The 12,296-nt window shown below is 37.5% G+C and overlaps 1 long non-coding RNA gene across 1 annotated transcript; it reads right to left on the bottom strand.

Annotated features, from left to right (window-relative positions):
- Positions 1-783: 783 nt before the first annotated feature.
- LOC119260925 (uncharacterized) lies at positions 784-11,419 on the bottom strand. The gene is made up of 3 exons (XR_005128857.2): positions 11,210-11,419; positions 2,732-2,832; positions 784-808 (listed from the first exon to the last, which is right to left on the bottom strand). It is a non-coding gene; the product is annotated as an uncharacterized LOC119260925 (long non-coding RNA).
- Between the last annotated feature and the right edge of the window lie 877 nt (positions 11,420-12,296).

The following is a 12,296-nucleotide window of genomic DNA, read 5'->3' as shown; positions in this document are numbered from 1 at the left end:
TTAACCGTGTCATATCACTTGTAAGTATTCTGCCAGCTTTTTGATGGACTGTCAATTTTGTTTATGATGTCAAAATACAAAAATTTTAATATTTATGTAATCAAATCCATTGATAGTTTTTCATATGAACTTTCCCTTTCATAAAGTTTGTCTTTCTCCATGCAAATACAGATAAACATTTATACATATTTTCTTTTAGATTTTTCAAACAACTTTATCATTTTCTTTTCTTTTTTACTCTTTTATCCACCTAAAATGAATACTGTTCTGTAGTCAGAGAAGTTCCTTGAACTATGTTTTCAGGGAAAGAATTGTTGATTGTGTTGGAAATTTGAAAATATTCCTGAGTGTCCTCAATTCCAATATAACATCTTGCTATAATAACTGCAGAAGGTATCTTTTATTTGCTACGTGGAGTAGTAGGACCCATCTTTCCAAACAGAGTGTCTATATTCACCTCAGTTCATGTTGAGGATAATGGGGAAGGAAACTTATCTGAGCTGTCGCCTCCAGAAAAATGGCAATATTGAGAAGTCTGAAAAGGTGGATAAGGGATGCCTTGATTGGACTGTCAGAGGATATTGGTTGAACTTGTGTTTTGAAAGGCATGCAAATAGGCGCTGTGTCTCCTTCAATTTCCCTGGCACATATTAATCTTTGGTAGGAGCTCTAGGGCTGACCCATGGTCATTTCTTATATTATTTTAGAGGTCAGGGAAGTCTGTGTCACCTCTCACAGTGCATGTGGACCAGGGCCATGCTGCCATTTGAGACCCCAGGGAGGGGATTCTGTAGCAGCAGGCACAACCCTAAAAAAAAAAAAAAAATGTGTTAGTGCTCTTAAGCATTGCTTTTTTGGACCTGTGCTTCTAAGGCTTCATGAAAACCATAGACTGGATGGAACAATAATTCTTCTCTGCTGAATATATCAGGTTAAGAAGAGAGCTTATGATTCCATATTAACTAGGATAACTGAAAAATGGAGTCACAGAAGGAAATCAGATTGCTTAAAGGAGAAAATAATGTGCGATGCTATCAAACATAACAATTATAAAAACTTCATAGAAAAAGATATTTCTGGGGCACACTAAGTGTATAAAAAAGTAAGATGAGAAATAGTATGCTCCACAAATTAGGAAATAAACACAAATGATGATAGTAGCAACTTTTGGGTGGCTTTTCTTTGTTTCAAAACTTTAGGTAATGTTGCACATTTGTATATGTCCAAAAATTTCATTTTTACAGTTTTATTAATTAAGGACAAGAAATTATCTAATAGAGGGAGCTGCCTTGGTGCACTTCATTGTTAGTTACCTAAGATACATGGTGCTTTAGATTCGGGCTCACATAGGTTGATTCTACAGCAATAAAAGATTGTTTTATTGACCATTGCTTCATCACTGCCTGTATTTTTATTGCTATAGAACCCAAAGGTGGATTAAAAATAACTCAAATGTTATAGCACTTTATAAATTTCAGCAATATTTTATAAGCCTTGCCCAGAGAGAAGAGAGTACAAGATAAAAAGAGACTTTGCCACTTCCCCTTTTTTGCTGCTCTGTGAGCTATGAGGGGTTGTTTAAACCAAGGAAACCAGAAAGTTCCAGCAGAGCAATGTGGTTTCCTTGGGATTTGCTTTCCACAGAGGATCTTTGCCAGGAAAAGCAGGTGACAGAATTTGTTTAAGGCCAACCAGAGCCTTCAGCCATACCAAGAATTACTTGGGAAGAAAATCCCAGAAGCATTCTATTCTCCAGAGGCACGTTTTGGGGCAGACGTGAGGCATGTCTAAGGCCAGGTGTGTGATTCCAGGGAAAGTGAGCCTCATGCTTCACAGAGATGGTTAACAAGGTCCAAGAGTTATTTTCAGGCTGGCCACAGAAACGTACATAGTGGGAAGACAGAAAAATAGGAATTTCATAAGCAAGGAATGGAAAAGAGACGAGCTTAGAGGGGATGACTCTCTGATCTCTACCCCCACACTCATGGTGGCTGCTGTTACAACCATTTGGCAAAGAGAAGAGAAAAGTCCTCTGGAACCAGAAGAGGGTCTAACAATGTATAAAACTAAATGGGAAGTAAAGAGAAATGAGGTCCATAGTAGGTCCCAATAGTGCCTCCCCTCCCCTCCCCTCCCCTCCCCTCCCCCATGTCTCTGCATAGAGAACATTGATCAGTTCTCTCTGAAACACAAACTAAACAATGTATTCTTGAAAGGCCTTTATATGTATGTTCTGGAAAGAATCTTAAAGATAAGGATTATATATTTCTTTTTCGCTTATCAAAACAAATCTCTATTTGTTATGTCTTCATTAAAAATTCTAATCAAGTTCTTATAAAATTTTGTGAGTATTGGTGTACCAGCTATCATGTCACTGAGTTGACTTCCAGAGAATACCAGGAGAGCCTTAGAAAAGAAGGGAAGTCAAAAGATTGGCATTTCAGGAAGAAAAGCTTCACGTCCCATGCCTTCTCTCTGTGCTGCTGGGTATGTTGTCACATCACAGGTCACAGATCAGACGAGGGGACTCGGACTTGCTTGTGGCCACGCAGCTACAACGACTTCTTGCCACCCCATTAGGTTTCATAGATTTATATTCACTTTTTCTTAATTACTTCCCTACCCCCCAGAAAGACCACTCAGGTGCCCTTGCTGCAGGCTGAAGCCGGGAGCCGCCGGTCCTCTGGTAGCGATCAGTGGGCAACAGTGACAGAACACAGCAAATTCTCACCTCTGCATTATGTCAGCTTCCACTGAGGTCATTTCAACCCCATAGCTGGTCCTTTCTTCTCTGTTCCCTGATGGGTCATTTACATGGCAAGTCAGTGCCTCCTATTAAATATATAGACACAAACTTTTCCAGTAAGACTATACTATGTATTTTCAGTTTAGAAAAATGAAAACAGTAATGTAAATTTTCCAGACTAGTAAGTTTCTAAGACACAGTTACCTAACCTATTTTTTTCTGCTTGCCTCATTACTTTTCCATATTACACTAATCCCTAAATGCCAGCAGTTTTCTGGTGTATGTCACTGTTCACTTGACACGTTCCTCTTGTGGGACATGCTATTTGCATGCACATGCAGCTCCACTGTTGGTGTCCCTATTAGATCCTACAAATGTTAATGTTGTATCTGTCACGGTAACATTCAAATCATAAAAATAAATATTGGAGGCTTGAAGCTTCCAAAGTAGTCATAAATGTACTTCTCTTAGAACTTTTCAATTTCACATGCATTCACATTTTTATTGACTGAAGTGGGTTTTACAAAAAGAAAGGGTAGAAGCACAAGGAAAGATTACACTTGAAGATTTTTATCTATGCTGTTTACCCCACTCCTACTTTTATTGCTTCCTTCTTTTCATTTCTAACAAGCTATTATTCATAATATAATGAAATGTATTATTTACAGTATGTAGGAAAGGAAATGTTGAAAAATATGTGTGATTTCATAAGATTGATTTTTTTCTTACCTAAGGTTGCATGAGTTGAATTTCTAATACAGTGTTGTTCCTTATATTTCTCATTCTCTTGGCCATCAGCTCAGGAAAAAAGTATATAGCTGCGTTCCAGATTTTAAAATGCATTATGGTTGTTCTCCTGAACCAAGTGGAACTTTGTTAAGTGTTGTTTTCACAAAGATAGAAATTTCCTGAGCCTAAAGTGTCTTTCATTCCCTGTGTGTGTGTGTGCATGCATATGTGTGTGTGTGGTGTGTAGAGATGGGTCCACCACTCCTGGGCTGCCTTGATCAGAGCCTGCACCCCTGAAGAGACCTCCCTAGGTTATTATGTGGGCACAGACTTGAGAGTTTGGATGTTGGGGGTACACAAAAGATACATTAAGAGAAATGAGGACAAGTGTTTCAGCTCAACATGCAATCCATTTTTGAAAGGAAGGAGAATAGTAAGTTTAACATTCAGAGTCTACAGAGTTCTTGTGGACAGACTGCTAAGTCATTCCAAAGATGATTATTGAATTCTAAATGCCTGGCATGGAGCACCTAAAAATAATCACACATTGTAACCAATTACAAAAAGCCTTAAAAAGTCTAGTTTCTAAGTAAAACAGATTTCTTACAATGTTGTAGTTGCTCACAGCAATCCCATCTTGCAATCAGAGAAATTCTCTTCTAGGGAACCAAGAACCTCAAGGAATATGAAATCTCTCAGTAGGTGTATTACTTGTACTTCTTCCAGGTGATAACAACCTTATCTTATATTTTTCAGGTACAGTGGTGATAATATTTCTTTTTTCCTACTTTGTGTTTGTTGATTGAAATGACATTTATCTCCTATACCTACTCTTCATTCTCTCTACACAGTCAGAAAGTAAATGGACAAACATATGTCTCCTTTTCTTAACACAAATCAAAGGGCCATACTGAATTTCAAATATTGTTTTGGTCTTTGTTACTGTACTTTGATGTATCCTTCTGAGCAGTTTTCAAGAAGCACTGCCTCTACTGAAAAGAATGACAGGGAAACAGTATTTTCAAAAGCTCTCTAAGTCACCAGTTCTCAAAGTATGGTCTGGGGCTCTTTCTAGGTTCTGGAGACCCTTTAAGGGGGTCCATGAGGCCAAAACAGTTTCCGTAACAATAAGAGGATTTCACTTGCCTTTTGTATTCTCATACACTCACACACCTACTGTGGCTTTACCAAGGCTGTAAAAAGTATGACAACAAAGCAGCTGAATACAAAAGCTGAATGCAAAAGAGATTTCATAATCCATCTATATTTGATAGAGGCGGACATTTGCAAATGTTTGAAAATATAGTTACTTTTCTTTAAAATAGATTACATTTGTTAATATGTAATGGGCTGATTTTAAGTGAATGAATGAATATTTTAAAGTTTATCATTTTTATTTCTTATTAAAGTAGCATGAAGTGATAAAAATTAAAGGAACTGAAGGTTTTTAGAATCCCTAATAACTTTGAATCAGTTGATGTGACAAGAGAAGTTTGAGAACTGTTGTTCTGAATTTGTCTACCCCCATTTCAGAATTTGTTCTGAATTTGTCTACCCCAAATCTTCCTATGATTTACTTTGTGGCTGCAACTTATTTTTCAGGTACACACTTCATTTTTCTATTTTATTTACCAACCCAGTTTCTCCTACACCCAAGTCATCCCAGTAGAGGGCATTAACACTCTTGCCTGTAGAATGATAGAGGAGATAAGTTATTTTCAAAATACATTCCACTAAAGCTTATGTATGTTTCCTGGCAGGAAGTGAGGGCACTGAGTGAGTAAATTCCACCTCCCCTGTCCCAGCCAAGACAGAGCCACTTCTAGACTGTCCTCTAACAAATCAGCATTTAGGTTAAGACTTCATTTGATAAAAGACATTGTATACTAAAAAAACTTTGGAAACCACTTGACTAGATGCTCTCTGAAGGTATTTCTTTAAAAAAAAAGATTTATTTTTATTTATGCATACAAGAACTGGGGTACAGGACAGAGGTGTGGGGGATAAAAGGATTCACTAGAGACAGAGTGGGGAGCAGAACAGGCAGATCTACTGAAATACACTGCTGAGGGGAGCAGTGGGCAAGTCAGAAGAGGTCCACGTGGCCATGTAGGGTAGCTCCCTGGCTGGGAATCGAACTCATGTTACAGTGGCTGCTGATAGAACTAAGACTTAACCTCTTGCGTCACCAGGGAGGCCCTTTATGAAGGTATTTCTAACCCTAATTTGCTAGAGGACCAGTAGCTCCCCATTACAGAATGTGCCAACCTTAACTAAGATAATGCAATTTTGCTTTTTTGTTCCTTATGAGTTAAAGAGGTGAGTCACCTGCAGTGCAATTGAAATGCCAGCTGTGTACAGGTCCCCATCAAAGGGCTTGTGGAGGGGATTTTCAAATCCTGTGTTTGACTCTTGATCCATCTGGCTCTGACCTGTGCGCACAAGCTGCCCCCTGGAATCTCACTACAACACTTGGTCACACACTCTTTCACAGGGCCAGTATCTTCAGAGTAGCCAGTTTACCTGGATTTGGTAGAATAGGCTGAAGTAGAAAATACAGGGACTTCTCAAAGAAGTTTCTTTATTCCATTGCTGTTGATGGAAAATTTTCTTTGCTGTTGAAGTGGGGGGAAAAAACCCTGCAATATCTAAATAACTGTTGAAGTTGAGAAAAATTTTATAGATGAATCAGAGCAGTAAAATATTGTAATAAAGCAGTATTCTGTTTTGGTTTAAGATGTCTTTCTTATAGATTATCTCAGCATTCTTGTTCTCAAATCAATAAACATTTAAACAGAATACTATCTTCATTGGCAACTTACATATTCCTTAGAGATGTGGAACAACTTAAGTGAGTTCACAAACAAGAAACAGAGCTATAATGCAAAGCTTTTGACTCATCAGTGAGTCCCTGTATTACATTGTGGAGGCTGGATCTCTTCTATGATACTAGCTCGACCAATAGTAGGAAGTAGTGGAGAAATATGCTGAAATATATCCCAAGGGACAATCCTGGGCAGTGAAAGCACCTGAAAGTCCAGCCTCCCTTTTTTTGTTAAGAAAGAGCTTATGCATTTTAAGTAAAATAGTTTCAAATAAGTTATAATTACATTTTTATGAAAGGGAGATTATGCTTTTTCACTTCCATTTATAGTTTTAATAACACTTTGAAAAGTTCTAACATTTTCAAATGTTTGTAGTCTAGAATGATTAAAAAAATATGATCTTACTATCTTAGTTTCCCCATGAAAAAAGGCAAAACATGACACATTTTATATGAATTTCATTTCCAGATAAAATACTGTTTTTATTCAATTTCTGTGGAATTTGGAAAGTTGCTGCTTTAAACTCTTCCTTGAAACCCTTTGAAAAATACATTTTGGCAACTTTGCTAAAAACGAAATCACAAGATTTAAAGATATTGAACAAAAACTGTTTGCAATGAATTTAAGAGACTTTGCTTATTTATCACAGCTGTGTCACTTTCGAGATGTTTTCCAATATTGCGCTCTACAAATTTATGACATGCTCTAGTTTGATTTTCCTCTCACATAATGAGTACTCAATTTTTCTCTTGGATCATGAAAAAAAAAAAACTTGAAAGATAAACTGCATTATGCAATTCAGATTCTGCACCATTTGCTGTTCCCTAGAAACTATGAATGGGTCAGTCATTTCCTGTAGTTGTTAATGACCTTAATGTGATCATTGGATGAAAGTCATCCTATCCTAGTCAGTTATTTTTTAGGTTTGTGGGAGTTTTTGGTTTCTCTGGACCCATTCTCTAGTGAACTAAATTAGTTAATTGATGTCTGCTATTTCAGCTTTAAGTTATATATAACCCACTTTTGTGTGCTTATCTGAGAATGATCCATTATTGACTTAGTTTGGAGTAGACATAATGTACTAATCTTAGTCATCAGAAATGTGCCCTACTTAGAGAAATTTTCCATTCCCTTTATTTCTCAAATGCACAGACCACTTTGAAAAGTCCTTATCTATAAACAACAGAGAGGAGTATTTTCACACTCGAAGAATTCATCATAAGTCACTGGAGAATATCCTTTTGCTTCTAACTAATCTGCCTAAAGAAAGTTTCAGCATAAACTCTTAGATGATTAAATGAAATTCATCCAACCATTTACTTATATAGTGTGACAATCTATAGCAAAACTGATGGTGATATTTTGGGAGGAAAAAATATGACCTTAACTACTGGTCTGATACAAAACAAAGAAAAACTGCTTCAAATTTTTCAAATATTTAAAAGCCATCTAGATTTAGACTGGACATGAGTTATTACTTTCCTATTCCAGCTCTCTCTTAACTTCTCACTTTTATTTTCTCTTTTCACCCCTCATCCTGCTTTCCCTAAATCACATTTCCCTGTGGCCAATTTATTGCTGTATGTAATGTACAATATTTCAGTGGGTGACCTCAAAACTTTTTGGAGCAGGGTATAACTCCCTTCTTTCCACATTGCTCTTCTTCTTCACTGTTCTAAGGAAATGTAATCTGAAGAATGAAAGTTGGAATGTATCTGATTGAATGTTCTATTATCCGAAACGTGTATCAGAAAGACATTGAAACTCGTGTGTGTGTGTGTGTGTGTGTGTGTGTGTGAGAATTGGGGAGCAAGAGAAGCATTTCTTGCTCTATAGAATTCAAGTTTTAAATAGGACTTTGATTTCGACTATTAATTTGTTAGGGCTGTCATAAAAACACAGTGCAGACTGTGAGTTAAACAACAAATTAATTTTCTTACTGTTCTAAAGTCTAGAAGACTGAGATCAAAGAGTCAGCAGGTTTGAGTTCTCCTGAGACCGCTCTTCTTGGGCTGCTGATAGCCCATGTTTCACCATATTCTTGCTTGGACTGTCCTCTGTGAATATGTACTCCTGATGTTTCTCTGTCTGTCTAAACTCCCTCTTCTTATAAGGACATCAGTCCAGTTGCTTTATTGCCCCCATGACTTAATTTAATTTTAATCACTCCTTTAAAGATCCTATCTCCAAATACAGTCATATTCTGAAGTACCAGGTGTTAGGGTTTTTGCAGATGAATTTTTGTGAAGGTCACAATTGTGCCTCTAACAACTGTGTTTAGTATCGAATAGAATTCTCTTTTGGTAGCCTCGATAACTGCTTTCTAGAATGATTTGGTTTTCTTTCCATATAAACATTAAAATGCCATTATCCTTTTCATGATATCTGGGATGTGATAAGAGTGACATCATTAGAAATTGAGAGAGCATTTCGAATGCAGTGTTACTGATCTGGTTTGTTTTGATTTGTCTTAAGTCATCTACTATAATATTTTAGAATGAAGTAGGAGGACTGCCAAAGACAAATTATGGAAGAATTGTTGGTCTTCTAGTTTCTGTATTTAAAAACGAAGATCCACATTTAAGCAGAACGAGAAGTCAGAATAGAAGTAACTAAAAGGTAGATTTGGTGGTATATTAGTCTGTATTAGTCAGAGCCTTCAGAGAAACAGAAGCAATAGAAAATCTATCTATCGGGCCTCCCCGGTGGCGCAGCAGTTGAGCAATGGGTTGCGAAGCTGCCAGCAGCCTCTGCAGCTCCGGTTCAATCCCCGGCCACCGTGTGAGGGTCCCACATGGCGCGCAGACCTCTCCTGCCGCCCGCTGTTCCCCTCAGCAGTGTACTTCAGTCCTTCTGCCTGCTCTGCTCCCCGCTCTGGCTCTGGTGAATTCTCTCACCCTCCTGTGCTTCTGACTGTACCCAGCGCTTGCATAAATAAATAAATAAAGGTTTAAAAAAAAAAAAAAAAATCTATCTATCTATCTATCTATCTATCTATCTATCTATCTATCTATCTATATTTTAAGAGACTGTAGGGGCTTGTAAGTCCAAAATCTGCTTGGCAGGCTATCAAGCTGGAGACCCCCCAAGAAGAGCTAGTGTTGTGGTCTTGAATCCAATGCAGGCTAAGGCAGAATTCTTTCATTTTCTGGACCTCAGTCTTCTCTCTTAAGACCTTCAATTAACTGGATGAAGTTTATGCACCTGATGAAGGATAATCTGCTTTGTGCAAAGTCTACTGAATTAAATATTAAACACTCTTCACAGCTTCATTTAGAATGTATTTTATCAAACATTTGTTACCATAACCTAGCCAAAACAGCACATAAATTTAGCCATCACAGGTGGATTTTAAAATATAGGGCTGACAACCTATTGTGACACTGTCTTCAGGAGTGTGATTCATGTTCTTGCTGTCAGTCAGCTTCCCTGGGCATTTAATGAAGGTAGTGATGCCACTTGATACATGGTCATGCTAATGTGGAAATGATCAATTCTATAATGATCTCTTCCACATGCACCAGCTCTAGATGGTATGCAGTAAAGTCACCAAAAGAAGGAATAGGTGTTGTGAATATTCACCTTCTTGGACACATAGACCCATACAGCATGCCTCTTGATATTAGTTTGATTTCTGAATACAGTGTATTTCACTGAAGACATGATTTGAGCACCTCTGCGGTGCTCACAGGTACATACATCCAAACCACAGTATATAATGTTGTTATGTAAGGATGAAATAACAGTTTTCTTCCAGTTTATGTGTGTGTATATATATATGTGTGTGTATGTGTGTGTGTACGTAACCATGTACAAATGTGTGTGTTATTGGAACACAAATGCTTATTAATTTATTTAGATTAGCCTACAGTTAACTCTTGAACAATAAGCTTAAGCTGTGCAGGTCCACTTATACATGGATTTTTTTTTCAGTAAATATGTGAATATAATTTCTCTTCCTTCTCATTTTCTTAGTAATATCTTTTCCCTAGCTTACTTTATTGTAAGAAAGAAGTATTAATACACAAAACATACAGAATATGTATTACTCAGGTGTTTATATTATTGGTAAAGTTTTAGTCAATAGTTTTAAATAGTAGTAGTTAAATTTTTGTGAGTCAAGTTATATGTGGCTATTCAGCTGCACAGGGATTGCTGCCCTTAAAGCCTGCATTGTTTAAGGATCAACTGTACTTTGAAAACCGCTAGCTAATTTTTATGACCTTGTTGCTGCCATGAAAAAAATTACAGCAAGGGCACAATAAATAGAGCTGGCAAACCTGTATGGTAGGGATTATGGCTGCATCGGGCACCTGCTACCAATTAAATAATGGGTTTCAAGGTGTTCTGAATTTGTAGTTTTTCACAGGTATGTGCATGTGAAAGAGAGAAAGTATATGAGGGAATTTTGCATGCATTTTCACTGTACTATGCTTATTTTGCTTTTTAAAAGGGGCTATTTAATTTTAAAGCAAGGTGATGTTTAACTCACCTCAAAATCCCCTGCCCGTTTATTTACCTAGTTTCCCCCATTTTGGTAAAATGGTTTTACCATCAAAATCAGAAGCCTAAGCATCATCCACCCTTCCACTCATTCCTGTCTATTACCCTCCACAGTGAATCTGTCTTTGAGTTTTGCCTCTTCCATCTTCCACCTCGATCCCACATCCTTCTCCTTCTCACTGGCCTCACTACTACCCCTTACTCAAGCCACCCCCTTCTCCTCTTCTAGAGCCCGAGGACTACAATAGCCTCCAGTATCTCTTCCTGCCCTCCTGCCTCTCTTTCTGTCCTTAGCAACACCTCAAATCTCTTGTGAAAATATAAATGGGATCAAGTTATTTCTTTACTTAGAGCCTTCACTGACTTCTCATTTCACTTAAAAAAAAAAAATCTTGAATCTACCTACCAGGAGTTAAACAAATCCCACAACACTTATCTTCCCTTTAGCTCCCAGATCTTGTCTCCACATTGTGCCCTCAGACTCCAAGCTTCAGCACACTGATTTCTTTCATTCTGGCAAAATCACAGAGCCTTTTCCAACTCAAGTGTTTCCTCCCATCACCACTAATATCATGATCTGCTTCATTCATTTGCTGGGCAACAATTCAACTGTGACTTCCTCACCTAGAATGTTCTCTGACCACATGACCTAAGGTAACCATCCCCCACACCATTCTAAACAGCATCCCTTTCATGACCTGAACTGACCAGCTTTAATTTATAGTTGCCAACTGACCTCTTTATTGTCTAACTGCCCCCAGTCAATGTAAGCTCTACTAGGATATATGGTGGGTCTTTGTACTTCTCAGGACATACCTAGTACCTAGCAGTGTTTCTGATATTCAGTAGGTGCCAATTATTGAAATAAATGAATGAAAAGAATGAGAAAATGATAGTATGTATCTACTCCACCACATATGTGGATTGGGAAGAAGTCTCTTTGATCTGTCCTACTCTGCTGGCCATTCCATCTAGTCTGCTCTCCTGCTCTTGATCTTAAAATCACCTCCAGAAGGGAAAGTCACTCAACAGAGTGAAAACTGAAGTCAAATTCAAGGACAGAAGAGAGGAAGCAGAATCCTTTATTCCTCAAATAACTCTTCAACTGTAATATCTTTGTGAGTACAAATAAAGATTTCATGTTTTATTTTCTTGGGTCACGATTTCTTGCCTGAAGGACATGGCTATCTTAATTATTCTTAAATGATTTAAATATTTACTATACATAAGATATTTCTTAAGCAACTACTTCCTTTATGCTAAAACTTCTGTCCTGGCATTTCTATTTATAGAAGTTCTGGTAGTGACATTCATATGATGACGTAAGGAAAGTGTTTCTTGGGATGTCTGCTACATGCAGTGTGGAGGATGCTGCAAAGCTTCCTAAAAATAAATCTTATCTCCAACCCCCTACTTTATGAAAAATATTATTATGGCCCAAAATCCTGGGGAAAAATATTTTATTTGGCACCTAAAAGTGAGGGGCAACTTTT

This window comes from Talpa occidentalis, unplaced genomic scaffold (assembly GCF_014898055.3).
Source record: "Talpa occidentalis isolate TD23 unplaced genomic scaffold, MPIMG_talOcc4v2.1 talOcc4.6, whole genome shotgun sequence".
Classification (NCBI taxonomy): domain Eukaryota; kingdom Metazoa; phylum Chordata; class Mammalia; order Eulipotyphla; family Talpidae; genus Talpa; species Talpa occidentalis.
Note: the sequence above shows the minus strand (reverse complement) of the source record. Positions and strands in the feature narration are given on the sequence as shown.